Source organism: Chiloscyllium punctatum, unplaced genomic scaffold, assembly GCF_047496795.1.
Source record: "Chiloscyllium punctatum isolate Juve2018m unplaced genomic scaffold, sChiPun1.3 scaffold_1767, whole genome shotgun sequence".
Lineage (NCBI taxonomy): Eukaryota > Metazoa > Chordata > Chondrichthyes > Orectolobiformes > Hemiscylliidae > Chiloscyllium > Chiloscyllium punctatum.
In genome coordinates this window covers 1-21,873 of record NW_027311500.1, presented here as the reverse complement: position 1 = coordinate 21,873, position 21,873 = coordinate 1, and the positions used below count along the sequence as shown (strand labels likewise).

Here is a 21,873-nt window from a genome sequence, read left to right as displayed (position 1 = left end):
GGGAGATCTTGGGATGAATTGTCTGAAAGAGATAGCACAGCCACAATGGGCTGAATGCCCGCTAAGATCCTGTTGAATTGTCCTCAATGCAGCTTTTTGCAACATCTCCACTTCCACCTTCCCCAGTAACTGCAAATATCTTGAAAGTGCTGCACAAAATAACATTGAGCCCTTTGCTATTTTCCTGTCTGCTCCATTTTCCTCAGACTTGAGATGTGCAAAGTTGGAGTTTGAAGGTGGTAAAAACAATGACTGCAGATGCTGGAAACCCTTTTGCCCGAAACGTCGATTTCGAAGCTACTTGGATGCTGCCTGAACTGCTGTGCTCTTCCAGCACCACTAATCCAGAAAGTTGGAGTTTGGTTGATTTCTCATCTGTCCATTTGGGGAGAAATGGGAGGCGGGATCAATTTATCAAGCAGCCAACAATTTAGCATGAGATGGAAGGGGTAAAAAACAATCAGTGAGCATCTAACACTCAGAAACACACACTATGGGAGGTCAGGGTGCAGTATTTAAAGGCTGCCATTGACAGCCTGCCCGTGGGGGCCCCAGTGGCCTAATGGATAAGGCACTGGCCTCCGAAGCCAGGGATTGTGGGTTCAAGTTCCATCTGGGGTGTCTCTGTGGCTTGTCCTCTATTTCTAATCTATTTTGGAAAAATCCCCCTCTCTGCATTCAGTTGATGGTCAGTGGTATTCAACATGATCTTGCACAAGATTTTCGGGGATCTGCAGGATTGAATGTTGAAGGTGGTCATCAAGTGGCTGCTGTTTCTCGATGGGGACGAGATTCCTGAGAGTGCGGTTGGAGAGGTTGTTTTTGGAAGCCAGCTCTCATCACACTCTCATCGACAAACCAACCCTTCAACACTGATCCCTCCAGAACATTGGATATTACTGACAGAGAATACCCTTGCCAACGTTTACAGGTGCACCATCGACAGCATTCTGTCTGGATGGATCACTACCTGGTTTGGCAACTGTACCATTCAAGATCGGAGACGGTTACAGAGAGTGGTGAACTTGGCCCAGACAATCACAAAGGCCAACCTCCCATCTATAGAATCCATCTACCAGGCCCACTGTCAAGGAAAGGTCTCCAGCATTCTCAAAGATCCATCCCACCCTGGCAATGTTTTTCTACAACCTCTACCATCGGGGAGAAGGTACAGAAGCCTGAACACACACACCAATCGGTTTTGAAACAGTTTCTACCCTACTGTTGTTAGAATACTGAACGGTCTCACAGACTCTCAATATTCGCCTGTACCTGTGTTTTTGTTCCTGCTGCTGTTTCCCTATTATTTACTTATCTATGCTACTTAACTCTGTGAGCTGCCTGTATTGCTCACAAGACAAAACTTTTCACTGTGCCTATCATTACTTGCAAACCAAATATTTTCAATGAATCTTCCACCTTTAGGGTCACTGTTATCTTGGTCCAACTCATTGAATGTAAATATAAATTATTGAGTGTGGAATAACTTTATTTCACCTGCATTTTTTCCTGTTAAATGAGTTTGGGAGAAGATTTGTAGCTCCGGTGCTCGTTGTTGTGGTTCTGTTCGCCGAGCTGGGAATTTTTCTTGCAAACGTTTCGTCCCCTGTCGAGGTGACATCCTCAGGTGCTTGGGAGCCTCCTGTGAAGCGCTTCTGTGATGTTTCCTCCGGCATTTATCGTGGCCTGTCTCTGCCGCTTCCGGTTGTCATTTCCAGCTGTCCACTGTAGTGGCCAGTATATTGGGTCCAGATCTGTTAAATGCCAACAGAACAGTACAGAGGTCAAGCCAGCTCAATGTTTGTACAGTTCGATGATCTCAAAGCAGCCATGCAGATTTTTAAAGACATTAGGTCAGAGATTAACTTAATTTGAACGGAGATAATGCAGTGAGAGGGTTTTAATTGGAGAGAATGTTTACATTGAAAGTATCCCCAGAAGGGATGTAAACCACAGACAGTAGCTTAGAAGATCAGAGATGGAGCTGTGAGGTCACTGGGACAACACGTGCTTCTGGGGCCATGTCAGGAGAATTGATCCCCTCAACCTTGGTTGTGTCCATGTCAGAACAATGCTACACTCTCCCAACGTTTATGTTCACCAACATTTCACGAGTTTCATCCCACCATCAAACTCACCATGGACTCCTGTTTAGTATCTGTCTCATTCTTGGACACATGCATCTCCATCAAGGATGGACACCACAGCACCTCACTCAACCACAAACCCACCCTCAACATATTAAAACAGACGTCCCCTCTGTACAAGCCGTACACTTCCACAGGATCTGTTCAGGTGAGGGGGGAATGTGAGGGGCACTTGGAAGTACACAAGGATGCCCTGATAAGAATGTGATATGATGCTTAACTCATCAATCGCCAGGTCTGACATGCCCCAGCGAGAAACTGCAATGACCTCCTCAGGAGACAGACACGAGCTGCAACCAACAGGGTACCCTTCATTGTCCAGTACTTACCAGGAGCTGAGAAACTACGTCACATTCTCCACAGCCTGCAACACATTATCGATGAGGATGAGCACCTCGCCAAGACCTTCCCCACCCCTCCACTTCTCACCTTTAAACAGCCACCAAACCTTAAACAGACCATTGTTCACAGCAAACTGCCCGGCCTTCAGGACAACACCAAACAACCCTGTCATAGCAGACACTGTAAAACGTGTCAGAGTGTCGCCATGGATACCGCCATTACACATGGGGACATCTCCCACCATGTACGCGGCAGGTACTCATGTGACTCGGCCAACGTTGTCTATCTCATACGCTGCAGGGAAGGATGCCCAATGCATGGTACATTGGCGAGACCGAGCAGAGGCTACGGCAACAGATGAATGGGCACCGCGTAGCAATCACCAAACAGAGGTGTTCCCTCCCAGTCGGAGATCACTTCAACGATCAGGGACTTTCAACCTCGGTCCTTGAGGTAACCTTCCTCCAAGGTGGACTTTGGGACAGGCAACAACGAAAAGTGGCCGAGCAGAGGCTGATGACCACGTTTGGTATCCATGGGGATGGCCTCAACTGGGACCTTGGGTTCATGTCACACTACAGCTGACCCCACTGCACTATACACACACACACATACACACACACACACACACATACACACTCCCACACTCACACCCACACACACACCTTCTCACAGATGTATACCCCATTACACTCAAACACATACACATACACACACTCTCACAGACACTCACACCATCGCCCCTCCCACGCACACCCAAATGCACACATTCACTCGGTCTCCCCTGCACGCACACACATATACGTTTGTGGGGTGAATTTGTACGTTCAGAATTATGTTTTGTTTTGCTCAAAAACTGCATAAAACCATGTCAGATTCTGTAAATGCCACTTTAGAAATAGAATCAGTCTGACCGAACATTGGGACACTGACAGATTTTAACCTCACATCTTCACTGCATTATCTGAGCTGAGATGGCACCGATTGTTAAAACTCTCTTGAGAATGTAACTTTAACAAAGGTCTGGGATGGACATAACAAGGAACTGAAACTAACATGATCATTCTAAAAGATGAAAGACTTCAGCTCAATTTGTTTAATATTACATGCCATGACACTGCAATCCTGTTGCTAAAACTTCAGTGTTTTACGATCCTGCTCCACAACCACCTGATGAAGAAGCAGCTCTTCGAAAGCTAGTGTTTCCCAATAAACCTGTTGGACTATAACCTGGTGCTGTGTGATTTGTAACATTGTCCGCCCCAGTCTAACACCGGCTCCTCCAAATCATAACCTTTATGTCAATGACTGGTGCGTTTTGGATGATAATGTAAAACATAACAATAGAAACCATCCAAAGTTGGGGCTTGATGTTTTCAAGTCATTACACTATGACTTTTCCCCTGGCGGTTTATTCCATTGTGGGATTGTTTTGATTCATTTCCAGGGCGTGAACATTGCTGGCTAGATCAACATTTATTGCCTCTCCCTACTTTCCCCTGAAAGGTGATGGGGAGCTATCTTTTTGATTCACTGCAATCCATGTGCTGCCTGTATCTCCTTTTGAACTGATTGAAGATTTAACAGGAGGGAGTCGGCCATTTTGGATTTGTTCAATACATTGGCATCACTTGTATCACCCTTTGATATTTTACTTATACATTCTGTGTCTGATGCCTCCTCTCTCATTACACCTGATGAAGGAGCAATGCTCCGAAAGCTCATGTTTTCAAATACACCTGTTGGACTCTAACTTGGTGTGGTGTGATTTTTGACCATTTGTTGGAGGTAAACCTACAATGAATCAATGGAGGGTGTTCCAGGATTGTGACCGAGCTACAGGGAAGGAATGCGATATGTTTCTGACTAGGCCAGTGTTTATTGCCCAGAGGGTGAGTCAACCACATTGCTGTGGGTCTGTAGTCTCACCAGGTTTTCTTCCTGAAAGGAGAATATGGAACCAGTTAGCTTCCTAACAAACCTCAATAGCAATATATGGTTCCCATCAGACAAAGCTCCTCCTGAGCTGAGATTTCACCACCTTGTATGGTGGGATTACAGTCCATCTCCCCCACACCATGAACTTGGTGTTCTGGATTCCTACTCCAGGTCTAGCACTGCACCACCATCTCCCCTTATTAACTGGAATTGAGATCAAACAGACACAGGGTGCTGATCAGAGTTCATGTTTAAAAACATAACAGCCCAAATGGGATATCAACTCACAACCCCTGGCTTTGAACATGGACACCCTCTTCATGATGCATCTGAGGTGAGCTACCATGTTAGACACCCATGGCAATTGGTAGCTCTGTCTTTGGTTGTGCTCCGAAGATCTTAAATATTCGGCAATTCAGCTCCTGGAGCCTGCTTTGTCATTCCACACGATCATGGCTGATCTCATCGCGGCCTCAACTCCACTTTCCTGCCTGCTCTCCATAACACTTCAACCCAACTACAGCCTGCATGTAGTGATCCCTTTTCATGGCACAAGGCACTTCACAGGAACCACATTCAGGAAACCATTACACATGGACCGTAACCTTGGCCAAAGAGAGGAACACCTTGAGATCCTGAGACCCCAAGGTAGAGGGGTGGAGATCTTTACAGAGTGACTTCCAGAGGGTACCATCCAGGCACAGACAGTGATGTCCAAGCAATGAATAACAGGAAGCCAATCTGGCCTTTAATTTCCTGAATTATTCTTTTTGCCATTCTTAAAGAAAGAAACAACATTGGGTATTCTCCAGTCCTCTAGGAATTCTCCTGTGACCAGAAAGGATATAAAATATTTTGTACAAATCCGTAGCAATTTCCACACCTGCCTCTCTCAGGATTCTATGATAGATTCCATCAGGTCTTGGGGACTTGTCTACCTTAATGCTTTTCAAAACACCCAACACCTCCTTTTTAATATTGACATTCTCTAGAATATCAATATACAAGACTCACCATCCACCATGTCATAGAGACATAGAGATGTACAGGATGGAAACAGACCCTTCGCTCCAACCCGTCCATGCCGCCCACATATCCTAATCTAATCACGTCCCATTCGCCCACACTGGGCCCATATCCCTCTCGACCCTTCCTATCCATATCAGTGAGCAGTGTAGGTTTCTTCCCTCCCGCCCTCCTGACCAAGTACTCACTTTCTTTGTCTGATTTTCTTCCTCTTAAAAGTGCCATTGTTTTGAGGTTTTTTACTCCAATGTTGCATAATAAAACAGTAATTGCTGCTCCTGGAATTTGAGGAAATCACCTCCAACACCCAAAATGCCTCAAAAAAGTGGCAGCTCTTACAGTCACACCTTTTTCCCTTCCTCCATCTTGGACAACCAGAATTCTTTGGAAATACCAATGCAGTTTATTCATTGAGAACCTCACCCACTTCCTCCGGCTCCATGTGTAAATTCCCTCCTTTGCTCTGAGAAGACATACTCTTTCCCTGGTGACCTGTTGCTTGTTATCCCTCTGTAAAATGCCTTGGAGGTTCCATAATCCTGTTTTCCATAAACATCGCATGGTCTCTTCAAATTCTCTATTTCCTAGTTTGAGTTCATTTCTGTTATCTCCAGGGCTCTTTCCGTCTTCAGTATCTTGAACCTTATTTATAACTTCTTCCTCTTTCTGCCTGAGACTTAACATCATAACACGTCTGAACAGGTAAATGAAATATATCGACAGGAACCATCGACAGCATCAACCTGCATTTATTGAGTTATCTTTCAAAACCAATTCAGTGCAATTGAAATACTGTGTGGTATCACTCACTGTAATAAACACTCTCCTTGAATAAGGTGAAGAGAAAGTAATGGCAAATTATAAAATTACCAAAATAATGCATGACAATGGTTCTTAAATATATGTTTATTAATTACTCTACAGATACTTATAAAAATTAAATACGGAGAAACAAATATCATCGACAATTAACCATACACTTCGCAATATTTCACTTTCACTGTAGAATTGTAGTTTTAAGATCAAAGTTTTTCTGAAGTTGATCAGATCTCACCCCATCTAATACTTTTATACCTTTCTCCCCAAACTTGAGGTGAGAATTCATATGTTTCAGAGGATTGCCTGATTTGATGAGCTGTTCCTTGATATATAATAAGTACAATCCCACAGACTTTGTCATGATTGCACCTTGTCTAAAGTCTGAATCAAATCATTCAATAGCAGACAATTCCCAAGAGGTTAATGAGCAAAAGTCCCATTCAATATTTTCAAGTCTCCATTCTCCTTACATAAAAAAAATATACAAAAGTTAAATACCACAAGTGCTGGAAATCTGCAATAAAATCAGGAAATATTGAAATGCAGCTCAGGTAGCATCTGTGGAGAGAAACACAATTATCAATTTGCAATATTCGTTTTGTTTTTTTCAGCACATGCTTCCAAACCTGAGAGTTTCAACACTTACTGTTTATATTCTTAATGTAGATCATGCCCTTGGAGTGATTAATGTGAATGGAATGTTAAATATATCACTGAGATGTGCTGGTGAAGGGCATTGTTTCGTAAATACATGGAGCACTTACAAAGAGAGGCTGGTGTGAGAATTGTTCCCCACGTTATTACAGTTCCAGACAGATACCCCAAATTGTTAAGCTCCCAGGTGAGCAGGGATGAAATGGTTTCCTTTCTTCATTTACCTGGATCCTTGGTTGGTCACTAACAGGTTAATTTTAAAAGGGACCCTTTCTTGTGGATGTCTTCTTCACAAACCAATTGAATTGGTATTTAAAAGTATCCAATTAAACCTGGATATGTTGAATTAACAAAAGAGTGAATCTATTCATATCAGAATGCAAAAAGATTATTGTAACTCACATACACACAGATTAGGAAGAGAAGGAGTTGCAGGTGGATAGCATAGTGAAGAAGGCATTTGATCCACTTGCCTTTATGAGTCAGAGCATTGAGTATAGGAATTGGGATGTTGGGTTGTGGCTGTACAGGTATTAGTTAGGCCACCTTTTGGAATACTGCGTTCAATTCTGGTTTCCCTGCTATAGAAAGAGGTTGTAAAACTTGCAAGCATTCAGAAATAATTTCCAAGGGTGTTGCAAGGGTTACAGGGTTTGTGCTATCGGGGGAGGAGGAATAGACTGAGGCTATTTTCTCTGGAGTGTTGGAGGCTGAAGGGTGGCCTTTTAGAGGTTTATAAAATCATGAGGGACATGGATAGGGTGAATAGCTTCAGTCTTTTCCCCAGGGTGGGGGAGTACACAAACAGAGGGGAAAAGGTTTACGGTGAGAGGAATAATAACCCACTGGACTATAACCTGGTGTTGTGTGATTTTTAACTTAGTCCACCCCAGTCTAACACCGGCACCTCCAAAACATTTAAATGCATCTGGATGGGGGTATATGAACAGGGTGGGTTTAGAGGGATATGGGCCAAATGCTGGCAAGTCGGACTAGATTAATTCAGGATATCAGGTCGGCATAGACGAGTTGGACCAAAGGGTCTGTTTCTGTGGTGTATAACTCTAAGACTCTGTAACATTTAAAAGGCAGCTGGATGGGGACATGAATAAGAAGACTTCAGAGGGATATGGATCAAATGCTGGTTTGTGGGACTAGATAACTTTCGGATATCTGGTTGGCATGGACGAATTGGAGCGAAGGATCTGTACAACTCTGTGACTCTGTAAGTGTAAGCTTTCTTGGGATATTTTGACTTTTGTTACAGAGCCTTTTTAAATGACTGGGACATTTTAATTTGTGCTTATTTGGTTTAATTGGTTTCTTTTAATTTGTTTTCAGAGTCGTGTAAGGAGACTTCTGAAAAGTAGGCTGTCAGTAGGTTAGAAGACGGAATAGGTTATGCTGCATTCTGCAATTACAGCGATGATGATGTGCCAAGTGTAATACTTCAACTGGCTTGGCATTGATTTATTGGTTCATACTCTTAGTCATTGAAGTTATAACATCTTCAGTTGAGAGTGAAAGCATATATCTTGGGAGGATATTTAATTGCTCTAAAGATACCACGTATCTGAAAGTTCCCTGCAGTTAATAGATCAATGGGACAGGAATTACCTATTATATCACAAAGTAAGTCTGTTTCTCTCTGCTGAACTTCGACTCAGGTAAAGATTGACTCTGCCTGTTGTGTGACATGGCTTTTAATTTCCACTGATCGACCAGATAAACATGAGTAACACAATGTAATTAAACACAACTTTTCTTCAGTATTCTTGTTGGTGATGAAGACAAAGGGGGACAAAATTTGGTTTGCGGTTCAACTTGATTTTATTAACTAAATATTAAAACAGATTGTCAGCATTTCCCAAATTCCCACAATTTTACTCGCTCTACAGCTCTATCCATTTGAGAAAGGATATTAACTGGAACAATCCATGTTGGGCCATTGGAATCTCCTTCCTGTCCCGATATAGGGCTGGCTCTCTTCCACAAAGCGGGGTCTCGCAGGTTCGGGCAGAGCTTTCTACTGAGGCAGGAAATGATTTATCTTCATTCTGAGGCACCAAGAGGGTCTGAGAAATGAAGGGACGATGTCATAACTGGTCAGAAAGGCCTTAGACAGTGTTCTTTCACTGTTACACCTTGACAGCAGCTGCTCCATACTTTAGTGTGTCCCTCAACATATAATCCTCGATCTTGGAACATGCTCAGCTGTAGCACTCGTTTGAGGTCAACACTTTCCACAGACAGTGCAAGGTGGGAGCCCGAGGGTCCTCATAGATAAGGCCCTGGCTTCCCTAAGCTGGTAATTGATGGTTCAAGTCCCATCTGGGGTTCTTGGGTTTTAAGCCTGGGCTTTGTTGCTGATTTTCATTCCATGTCAACTTCATCTCAATCCACATTGACTGAATTTTTCATCAACAGTACTCTGTTAAAAATCACTGTGCCTACGTTGAGATTATAGCAAATGATGTGACATAGAAACTTGCACAAGGTAATTCCGGGATTTGGGAGATCTTGGGGTGAATTGTCTGAAAGAGACAGCACAGCCCCAATGGGCTGAATGCCCGCTAAAATTTTATTGATTTGTCCTCAATGCAGCTTTTTGCAACATCTCCACTTCCTCCTTCCCCACTAACTGCAAATATCTTGAAAGTGCTGCACACAATAACATTGAGCCCTTTTCCTTCTGTTCCATTTGCCTCAAACTGTGGGTCTGCAAAGTTGGAGTTGAGTTGATTTCTCGACTGGGAGAAAGTGAGCACTGCAGATGTGAGAGATCAGAGTCAAACTGTGTGGTGCTGGAAAAGTACAGCTGGTCGGGCGGCATCCGAGGAGCAGGGGAGTCAATGTTTCGAGTATAAGCTCTTCAGGCCTATGCTCGAAATGTCGACTCTCCTGCTCCTCGGACACTGTCTGACCAGCTGTGATTTCTCAAATGTCCGTCTGGGGAGAAATGGGAGGGGAGATCAATTTATCAAGCAGCCGACAATTTAGCATGAAATGGAAGGGGTAAAAAACAATCAGTAAGAGTCGAAAACTCAGAAAAAAACAATATGACAGGGGAGGGTTCAGTATTTAAAGATTGCCATTTTAACTACATGGGTGTAGCCCCAGTGGCCGACTGGATTAGGAATTTTGGGTTCAAGTCGCATCTGGGGTGTCTGGTTATTTATGGCTTGTTCACTGTCCACATTATTTCTAATTGACTTTGGAGAAATCCCCCTTGTCTGCTTTCAGCTGATGGGAAGTGGTGCCCAACATGTTCTTGCTCATGATTTTCGGGGATCTGCAGGATGGGGGGTGAATCGTCTGAAAGAGACAGCACAGTCACAATGGCTGAAAACCTGCTGAGATTCTCCTGGGGATGGCATGGTGGCTCAGTGGGTAACACTGCTGCCTCACAGTGTCAGGGACCTGGCTTTGATTCCTCCCTTGGGTGACTGCTTGTGTAGAGTTTCCAAGTTGGCTCCGTGGTTAGCACTGCTGTCTCATAGCATCAGGGACCGAGGTTCAATTTCAGCCTCTGGTGACAGTTTGTGTGGATTTTGCCCTTTTTCCCCGTGTCTGTGTGGGTTTCCTCCAGGTGCTCCAGTTTCCTCCCACAAGTAAATTAGCCATGCAAAATTGCCCAGACTGTTCAGGGATGTGAAGGTTGGGTACATTTGTCAGGAGGACATGTAGGGGAGTGAGTCTGGGTGGACTTGTTAGGCCAAATGGCCTGTTTCCACACTGTATGGATTCTGTGAGAAAGACATTTGGACAGGTACATGACAGGAAATGCTTGTGTGGATGTGGACCAAGTGGAGGCAGGTGCAAATAGTTTTAAAGTTAATGGCTCCATGGCACTGCCCCTTCACTTTGGGAGAGGAGTACACCAAGGCTGCCCCCTGTCCAGCCAGATGGATTTTCGGGGATAAAGAAAAAAACATGTATAACCTGGAGATTTAGAATCCCCTCAGTCCAAGGCACTGACTCTGTGCTGGCTGAGCCACAGTCAGTGTGTTCTTGGAAAACAAACTTAAAAGCTGCCATTTTAACACCACACCGGTGGCCTCAGTGGCCAAATGGGTAAGGCACTGGCCTCCTAGACCAGGGATTGTGGGTTCAAGTCCCATCTGGGGTGTCTGACTTTTAACACTTGTCTTTATGGCTGATCTTCATCCGAGGTCAAGTCAATTGATCATCTCCGCTGGAAAAGTCCCCAGGTCTGTGTTGGGTGGGTGGTACCTTCTGTCAGACCTGGCTTTGATTCCTCCCTTGGGTGTCTGTTTCTGTGCTTTGGTTTCCTCCCACAGTCCAAAAGATGTGCAGGTTCGGTGGATTGGCTCTGGGGAGTGCAGGGAGAGAGGAGAGGGGTTGGGCCTGGATGGGATGCTCTTCAGAGGGTCAGTGTGGACATGATGGACTGAATGGCCTCCTCCCACCCCACTCTAGGGCTTCTCTGAACAAGTTGGGAGCAGATGGTCAGAGTTCCACTGCAAAGCCCAGTCAACGCTTCGCGAAGGGACTGGCATCCAGGTGTGTGTTCCTCCCCTACATTTCTCTGATCTTCCAGTATCTTCTGTGGCTTTGGCCAGTACGATCATGAGCAGGGTTCACAACATCCAATGGGGTCACACCAATACACTTAACTGTTGTCATGCCAGGAGCTTTCAAGTGGATTGTCTCAGGCTCACACTTCTCCAATATACAACCCTCAGTCTAGTTGGAACTGGTTCTTCTTGAATCTTGGTAACTCTTTGATCTTAGCTCCACTGTTCTCTGGAGCTGATAGCTGCTGTTTAATTTAGTTTGGCCAATTTTCTGTCAGGTCAAATTTCTCCAGCTGAGGATCAATTGAGAATGCCTGATTTTGTTGCCATGGTCACGTTACCACACAGGATTAAGATCAGCTGCACAGTGAAGGTTTCAACAAAATCAAAACCCCAAATAAGATTTGAGTCCACAATCTCTGGTTTAGGAAGTTAGTGCCTTACCCATGAGGTCACTGGGGCTCCAACAGATAGAGCTACCAATCTATGGACAAAGCAACTTCTGGTTTGGTTGTGTTGGTGTCAGAGTAAGCTATATTCTGTCAACATTACCAGCTGAACCCCAGATTACCTGCATGTTTGGTATTTATGATAAGGTCCAATATGTCAATGGAAATGATTGAAATCTGGGTGTTCAAGGTTGGAACTGATGGGGCTGTGGCTATGCATTTGGGTCCTTACCTTTCTTAGTCAAGGTATTGAATACAATTGCAAGGAGGCTATGATGGAGATGTGAGGTAGTTAGGCCATCGTTGGAGAACTTGGAGTGCCACATATATAAAAACACCATTGTGCTACTGAGACTTTATAAAGCTCTGGTTAGGCCCCATTTGGAGTACTGTGTCCAGTTTTGGTCCCCACACCTCAGGAAGGACACACTGGCACTGGAATGTGTCCAGCGGAGATTCACACGGATGATCCCTGGAATGGTAGGCCTAACATATGAGGAACGGCTGAGGATCCTGGGATTGTATTCATTGGAGTTCAGAGGTTTAAGGGGAGACTGAATAGAGACGTACAAGAGAATACATGGCTTGGAAAGGGTGGATGCTTGGAAATTGTTTCCGTTAGGTGAGGAGACTAGGACCCATGGACACAGCCTTAGAATTAGAGGGGGTAAATTCAGAACATAAATGCGGAGACATTTCTTCAGCCAGAGAGTGGTGGGCCTGTGGAATTCATTGCCGCAGAGTGCAGTGGAGGCCGGACGCTAAATGTCTTCAAGATTGATAGATTCTTGTTGTCTCGGGGAATTAAGGGCTACGGGGAGAATGCGGGTAAGTGGAGTTGAAGTGCCCAGCAGACATGATTGAATGGCGGAGTGGAGTCGATGGGCTGAATGGCCTTACTTCCACTCCTATGTCTTATGGTCTTATGGTCTTATCCACAGATTGGACAAACATTTGTGGGAAGGCAACTGCTGAAAATCACCAGGCTCTGAGTCAGAGTCAGGGTTCACCAACAGAGTTTATTGTCCAAGGAAATCCCGGAGCTCCGGGGAGAGAGCAGCACCAACAGCACAGTGGTCAGCTGTGATTCTTCTCTCAACCCGGAGCACATGGTCAAGATACTGTGATACATTTTGTGATATAATAGGTCAGGGATGAGGTTATTGTCTCTGTAACATGGCTTGTTTATTGTAAACATTGCAGAATCCATGATTGTTTCAGTGCAGTTATTGTCAGTTCCAGTGTGGCCTTTGTTAATTTCAATGCAGTTGTTGTCAGTTTCAGCGTCTGCGCGGAAGTCCGTTGCTGTAGTAATGGGCGCTAATCGCTCTTCCTGAGAAGGCCGGTTACTGCAGCCCTTACTATTATCACTCTGTATTGAGGCTGTATCTAACAGTTAGCATTTCTATCAAAGGTGTTGTCTGACCCAGACCCTTTGGCGGGCAGTGTACGTTATTCATGTGTATTGTCTCTCCCATCTGCCTTAAAATAATCAACTCGGTTGTGAGTGCATTGTGCTGCCATTCTGGTGGCCCCAGGCAATGTCTGTGTTTGCTCTGCTGTCTCTCTCCATATTGTGGTCTGGCAGCCATCTTGTGTGTCAAATGGCCAACTTATGGCTCAGCGGCCATCTTGTGTGTCTGTGTGCCTAGTGTCACCCTGCCCCGTGCCATCTCCCAATTCCCTCCCCACTTTGTGGTCAAGGAGGCGAGGGTATTAACTGGAACAATCCATGTTGGGCCATTGGAATCTCCTTCCTGTCCCGATATAGGGCTGGCTCTCTTCCACAAAGGGGGTCTCGCAAGTTCGGGCAGATCTTCTCTCTCTCCAGAATTTGTTTTTTTAAAAAATATACTTGATTCATAAAAAATCAAATAGAAATGCAGATAATGGTTCTAAATCAGTTGTGTACAGACTATGCAGAGAGAAAAGAACCAACAAAACACTGGAATTTTGACATTTCTCAAAGTTCTGTGTCGTGAAAAATAAAGGCATTTTGTACTTGGGCAGGAAATGATCTCTGTTCATTGTCAGGCACCAAGAGGGTCTTAGAATTGAAAGGACAATGTGATCATTTGTCAGAAAGACCTGAGACTGTGTTGTTTCCCTGTTACACCTTGGCAGCAGCTGCCCGAAACTTCAGTGCGTCCCTCAGTGTGTCGTGACAGATCTTGGAATATGCTCAGCTGTAGCACTCGTTTAAGATCAACTATTCCCAGTGGAGTATTGTCCCTGCGTTTTTGTGGCTTAATGGGTAAGACTGTAGCTTCTGATGTAGTGGATTGGAGGTTCAAATCCCTTTTGGGGTGTTGACCTTTTAAGCCTGGTCTTTGTAGTGGCTGATTTCCGTCCCATATCAACTCCATCTCAATCCAAATTGACTGGATTTTTCAACTACTCCGTTAAAAATCACTTGCCTGCTTCGGGATTATGGAAAATGCTCTTTAGTAGAAACTTGCACAAGGTCATTCCAGGGTTTGGGAGATCTTGGGGTGAATTGTCTGAAAGAGACAGCACAGCCCCAATGGGCTGAATGCCCGCTAAGATCCTGTTGATTTGTCCTCAATGCAGCTTTTTGCAACATCTCCACTTCCTCCTTCCCCAGTAACTGCAAATATCTTGAAAGTGCTGCACAAAATAACATTGAGCCCTTTGCTATTTTCCTGTCTGCTCCATTTTCCTCAGACTTGAGTTGTGCAAAGTTGGAGTTTGGTGGATTTCTTGTCTGTCCATTTGCGGAGAAATGGGAGGTAAGATTAATTTTATCAAGCAGCCAATGATTTAGCGTGAGATGGAAGGGGGTACAACCAATCAGTGTGAGTATAAAACTCAGCGAAGAACACAATATGAGAGGTTCAGGGTGCAGTATTTACAGGCTGCCATTTCCAGTTGGGTGATGTGACCCCATTGGTCTCATGGATAAGGCACTGGCCTTTTCTGCCTGGGATTGTGGGTTCAAGTCCCATCGGGGGTGGCTTGCTTTTAAGCCTTGTCTTTATGGCTGATCTTCTTTGTCTGATGTCAAATCGATTTCTCATCTCCCCTGGAAACGTCCCCAGGTCTGTGTTGGGTTTCGTGGGATGTTGTGTCAGGAAAATACAGAACTTTGTGGGGTCTGCAGGATATGGGGCTAAATCACCCCTCCCTCTATGTCGGACATGGAGGGATAAGTCAAAAGTGTCGTCTTTTTTTGAATAAAATCTCTAACTTGAAATAAACGAAAGAGGTCCCTGTTCGGTAGCTTGTGTTTCCGTGCTAACTGATCGAAGGACATCATTGTGTCTCCCTCAAACAAATCACCCGCGCAAGACACACCCCTAACTGCCCAATGTTTGGATCCTGAAACTATCATCCCCAGTTGAAAACCCGGCATACCCGGTGTAAGGGAAGATGTCTTGCCAATATTGCCTTCCCTCTGCCGAATTGCCCTCCGTGCTTTAACAGTATCGATAACTATTGGGTTATGGCAATATTCCCTAACTGTCCTCATTTTGTCCAAACACAGCAAGTGAGTAAGGGGTCACCTTAGTCTGGGAGGTTTCAATATCGTAAGATGCCAAATAAAGGGGCTGAACCAGCCGTTCAGTCTCCTGAATGTTTGCTTATCGAAAATCAGGGGGAACATCCATATAGGGTATAGTAAACGAGGGAGAATATTCATCTTAATAAACGCTATCCTACCCAACCACGAGACCAGAAGCACCTCCATCTTTGAAGGTCTTGTTTGATTTTGTCAAATAATTGAATAAAATTGTCTTTGAACATCCGATTCAGAACTGGAGTAATGAACATGCTCAAATACACAAAACCCCCCTGTGACCATTTAAATGGGAATCGATATTCACCCTCAAGACTTAACACTTTCATAAGACCACCCATCGGCATAGCCTCTGATTTTGCAAGATTAATCTTGTCCCCCAAAAAGGTGCCAAACACACAGATGCATGCTAACAGGCGAGGGACTGAAACTGCTGGATTTGATGAAAGAATTAGGACATCGTCCACATACAATAAACTCTGATGTAAATTTGACCCCCCGTCTGGAGCTGATATATTGGGATCCCTATGAATGCCCTCCACCAATGATTCAATCCCCACTGTAAAAAGCAGTGGGGAAAGGGAACAGACCTGCCGGCTGACCCCAAAAATGTTAAAATTGCTTGATCACACCCTGTCGGTGATGATTGCAGTGAGAGGGTCATTGTGGAGAACCTTTACCCATCTTATAAAAACTTCGCCCAAAACAAACCGCTCCAGAGTATAGAAAAGGTACGGCCTCTCAACTCGGTCAAGCGCCTTCTCTGTATCGAGAGAAATCACCAATCCCTATATTGACTGTTGTTGACACACTTGAATTACATTAAGCAGCCTCCTAACATTATTGGAGGATCTGCGGCCCTTTATGAAGCCCGTCTGGTCCTCTTTAACAATAGAAGGTAACACAGTCTCCAGCCTGAACACAAGGGTCTTGGAGAGGATTTTAAAGTCCATATTTAAGATTAAAATGGGCCTGTACAAAGCACAGTCCCCTGGGACATTCCCTTTTTTAAGAATAAGAGAAATATTGGCCTCTCTCAGAGATGGCGGGGGACAATCATGGCTGTATGGGTCATTAAACATGTTGAACATCGGGCCTGACAATATGTTTATAAATTCCTTCTAGAATTCGCTGGGAAGTCCATCAGGACCGGGTGCCTTTCCACTCTGAAGCTGCTTCACAGCCTCCTGCACCTCTTGCTCTGATAAGGGGACATTGAGAAAAGACTCTTGTTCGGGGGTCACACCCAGGAGCTCCAGATCCTTGAATAAAGCCTCCATTTTGGCCCGACCCTCCTCACAACCCTCAGATTGGTATAACTTAGAGTAAAATCTCTGGAATGACACATTTATCTTTTTGGAGTCACACGTTCGGTTCCCAGACCCTTCCCTAATAACTGTAATGGCTTGAGGGGCTCTCCTTTTCCTAGCGAGATATGCTCAGTATTTGCCAGGCCTGTCACCATGATCATATAACCTTTGTTTTTCAAAAGTAAGCTCGTTCTTTGCTTTCTGCGTGAGCACGGAATTCAATGCAGACCGCAGCGCCGTAAATTCTGTAACTTGACCAACGAGGGCCTGTCAAAGTAGGCCTTCTCAGCTGCCTTCACCCGTGCTTCGAGGAGACATTGCTGCTCACCCTTCTTCCGCCTCCTACTGGCAGTGTAGGAAATAACTGACCCACTGGCATAGGCTTTGGCAATTTCCGAAAGGAAGGATTGGCTACTAACCGAGCATGAGTTAATGTCTAGGAAAGCCCAAAATTCTCGAGAGAAATGCTCCACAAACGTATTATCCTTGAGGATAAAGGGATCCATTTGCCAATGCCTTGGACCCACTGTAACGTCCTTAATCTTAACCAACAGGTACACTGGAGTGTGATCAGAAATGGTAATATTACCGATCGTACAAGGTGCCACCAAGTCCAGGGTTGCCACGGGGATTGGAGAAAAATCAATCCTGGTGTGACATCTGTGTGGATTGGAAAAAAAATGTTAAATCCCTGCCTGTAGGGTGGAGACACTACTAGACGTCCACCAACCCTCGCTCCACACACAGATCCACTAATTGTTTAGTTTGTACACGTGGGATCGGGGTCGGGGGGCCTTTGGGCAACCTCTGTACTGTGGGATCCATGAGACAGTTAAAATCTCCCCCTCTAATGATATGCCAGGACACAAGACTGATCAATTTAGAAAACGCATCTAGCAAAAAGTTGAGGGGATGAGCTGGAGGGCAATAAACATTTAAAACACCATATTCTAACCCATTTATCAGGGGTTTGAGAATTACAAACCTCCTGTGTGTGTGTCTTTAACACACTCTAGTAACTTAACTGGGAGATTCCCCCTCACCAATACAGCCACTCCCCTCCTTCTGGTGTTAAATGATGTGAAGTAAACCTGGTCAAGGCCATTCTGCTGTAGTTTCAAATGCTCCCTGTCATCCAAGTGCATCTCCTGTAACAAAGGAATATCCTCTTTCTCCTTTCTAAGACTCAAAAGTACCTTCTTCCTTTTAATTGGTGAGTGACTCCCAATTAGACGGTCGTGTCCAACAAAGGAAGTCAGGAAATGTATCATTGAAGAAGAGAGAGTGTATAAAGAGGCCAAGAGCACTGGGAAATCAGAAGGTTGGGAAGACGACAAAAACAAACAGAGGATAACAAAGACATAGAAATAGGAAGGAGAGGGTCAAATATGAAGGTAAGCTAGCCAGTAATATTAGAAATGATACACATACACACACAAACACACACACAAACACAAACACACACATACACACACACGCACACACACATACACACACACACAAACACATACACACACACACAAACACATACACACACACACATACACATACACACACATACACACCTGTGCACACACACATACACATACACACACACATACACACACACACAAACACAAACACACACATACACACACACATACACACCTGTGCACACACACATACACATACACACACACATACACACCTGTGCACACACACATACACATACAAACACACACATACACACACACACAAACACAAACACACACATACACACACACATACACACACACACAAACACAAACACACACATACACGCACACATACACACCTGTGCACACACACATACACATACAAACACACACATACACACATACACATACACATACACACACAAAAAGGCACACATGCATACACATAACACACACACACACACTCGTACACACGCACATACACACACATACACACACATATACATAAACACCCACATACATACACATACACACACATACAAACACACTTATACACGCACCTATACACACAAATACACACACACAAACATACTCATACACACACACATAATCACACGCACATACACACATACACATAAACACACAGACACACAAACACATACACACATACACATGCACACACACACATACACACACCCATACACACACACGCACATACACACATATACACATACACATACACACATACACACACACACAAACACACTCATACACACACACATACACACACACAAACACAAACACACTCATACACACACATACATACACACACACACACACACAAACACAAACACACACACACCTATACACACAACTACACACACGCAAACATACTCATACACACACACACATAATCACACGCACATACATACATACACATAAACACACAGACACACAAACACATACACACATACACACACACATAAACACACCCATACACACACACGCACATACACACATATACACATACACATACACACATACACACACATACAGGCACGCACACATAGGCATGCACACACATATATACACACACATACACATGCATACACATATGCACACACACATATACATACACACACATGCACACACACATAACCACACATACACACACACGCTCAGAACCTCACATACACACACACGCACAGAACCACACATACACACTAACACATACACATACACACGCACACACGTACACATGCACGCCCACATACACACACATACACACACAAACACACACACACATACACACATACAAACACACACATACAAACACACACATACACATGCATCCACACATACATCTAAACACACGCACATACACATGCACACTCATACACAAACACATATACACACCCAGATGCACACAGACACACACACGCACATACACACATGCACATACACACATACACATACACACCCACATACACACATATACACATACACGCACACATACACACACCCATAAACATACACACATACACACATATACACACACAAACACACACATAGAAACACACACATACATATACACACACACATACACACATACACATAAACAAACACACATACACACACACACCCACACACACATACATACACACACATACGCACACATATACACACACATACACACATACAAACACACACATACACACATACAAACACACACATACACACACGCACATACACACGCATCCACACATACATCTAAACACACACACATACACATGCATACATACACATGCACACACATACACAAACACATATACACACCCATACGCACACATACACTCACGCACATACACACATACACATGCACATACACACACACACACATACACACATACACATACACACATACACACACCCATAAACATACAGACATACACACACATACACATACACACATACACACACCCATAAACATACAGACATACACATACACACACACAAACACACACATACATAGACACACACACAAACACATACACACATACACATAAACAAACACACATACACGTACACACCTACACACACATACAAACACACACATACACACACGCACATACACACACATCCACACATACATCTAAACACACACATACATACACATACACACATACACATGCACACAAATACACAAACACAATACAAACAAACATACAAACACATACACACACATGCATATACACACATGCACATACACATACAAACATGCACATACACACGTACACATACACACCCACATCCACACACTTACACATATACACACACACATACACATACCCAAAAACATACACACATACACACACACAAACACACACATAGAAAAACACTCATACACGCGTACACATACACACACATACACATACAAAACCCACACACACAAACACACAGATACACACACATATACACAAACATATACACCCACACAAACACACATACATATACACATACATATACACACACATATACACACACAACCATACACGCATATACACACACACACAAACATACACAGACACACACACATACGCACACACACCCACACACATATACACACTCAGACACATACACACATACACACACTCATATACCCACACACATACACATCCACACACACATATACACACACATATACACCCACACACACATATACACACACATACACACACATAAACATAGACACGCACATACACACACACATATAAGTTTGTGTGATGAACTTGACTTACAGAATTACATTTTACTTTGCTCAAAAATTGTATGACTCATGTAAGATGCTGTAAATCTGTTTTTTTTTTATTAGAATCAGTCTGACCATTGTGGCACAGACAGCCTCACACAGGGAGCTCACACCTTCAGTACATCATCTGGGCCGACACGACACCAATTGTTAAAGTTCACTTGAGAATGTAACTTTTGATAAATGTTTTGCAATTTACATATGAAAGAACAAAAACCAACCTGGCCATTCTAAAAGATGAGAGACTTAACAAACAATCCAGGTCTTTCTCAAGATACAATTTCAGTTGCATCACACTGTAAACATTTGCTATAAATTCTGTGTTTTGCAATCTTATTCTCCTCAACCACCTGATGAAGGAGCAGTGCTCCGAAACCTAGTGTTTCCACATGTTCGACTCTAACCTGGTGTTGTGTGATTTTTAAATCTGGCATACACCCATCTACTGACGGTTGAGCATACATCTCAAGTTCAGGACAGCGGCCCTCCGCTGGGATACAAATCAACTCCTTCTTTGGTCGCTCCACGATGGATCTCTCTGATGACTGTTCCCGTTTGTTGGTTGGCTCATTGGGATCATTGCTGACATCTTGGAAGAATTCCTGGAGTCTCACTGGTCTGATGAATTCCTCACAATTTTACTCAAGTATTCTTGTTGGTGATGGGGACAAATGGAGAATAAATTTGATTTGCATTTCAACTTGATTTTATTAACAAAGTATTGAAACAGTTTGTAACATCATTTGGAAATGCATACAAAGGTTCTAAATCAGTTGTGTACAGTCTATGCAGAGAGAAAAGAACCAACAAACCATTGGAATATTGACATTTCTCAAACCTTCTGTATCG

At 43.8% G+C, this 21,873-nt stretch overlaps 1 non-coding gene across 1 annotated transcript; it reads left to right on the top strand.

The window, feature by feature from the left end:
• Nucleotides 1-548: 548 nt before the first annotated feature.
• Nucleotides 549-621, top strand: trnar-ccg (transfer RNA arginine (anticodon CCG)). The gene has a single exon. It is a non-coding gene; the product is annotated as a tRNA-Arg (tRNA).
• The last annotated feature ends 21,252 nt before the right edge of the window (nt 622-21,873 follow it).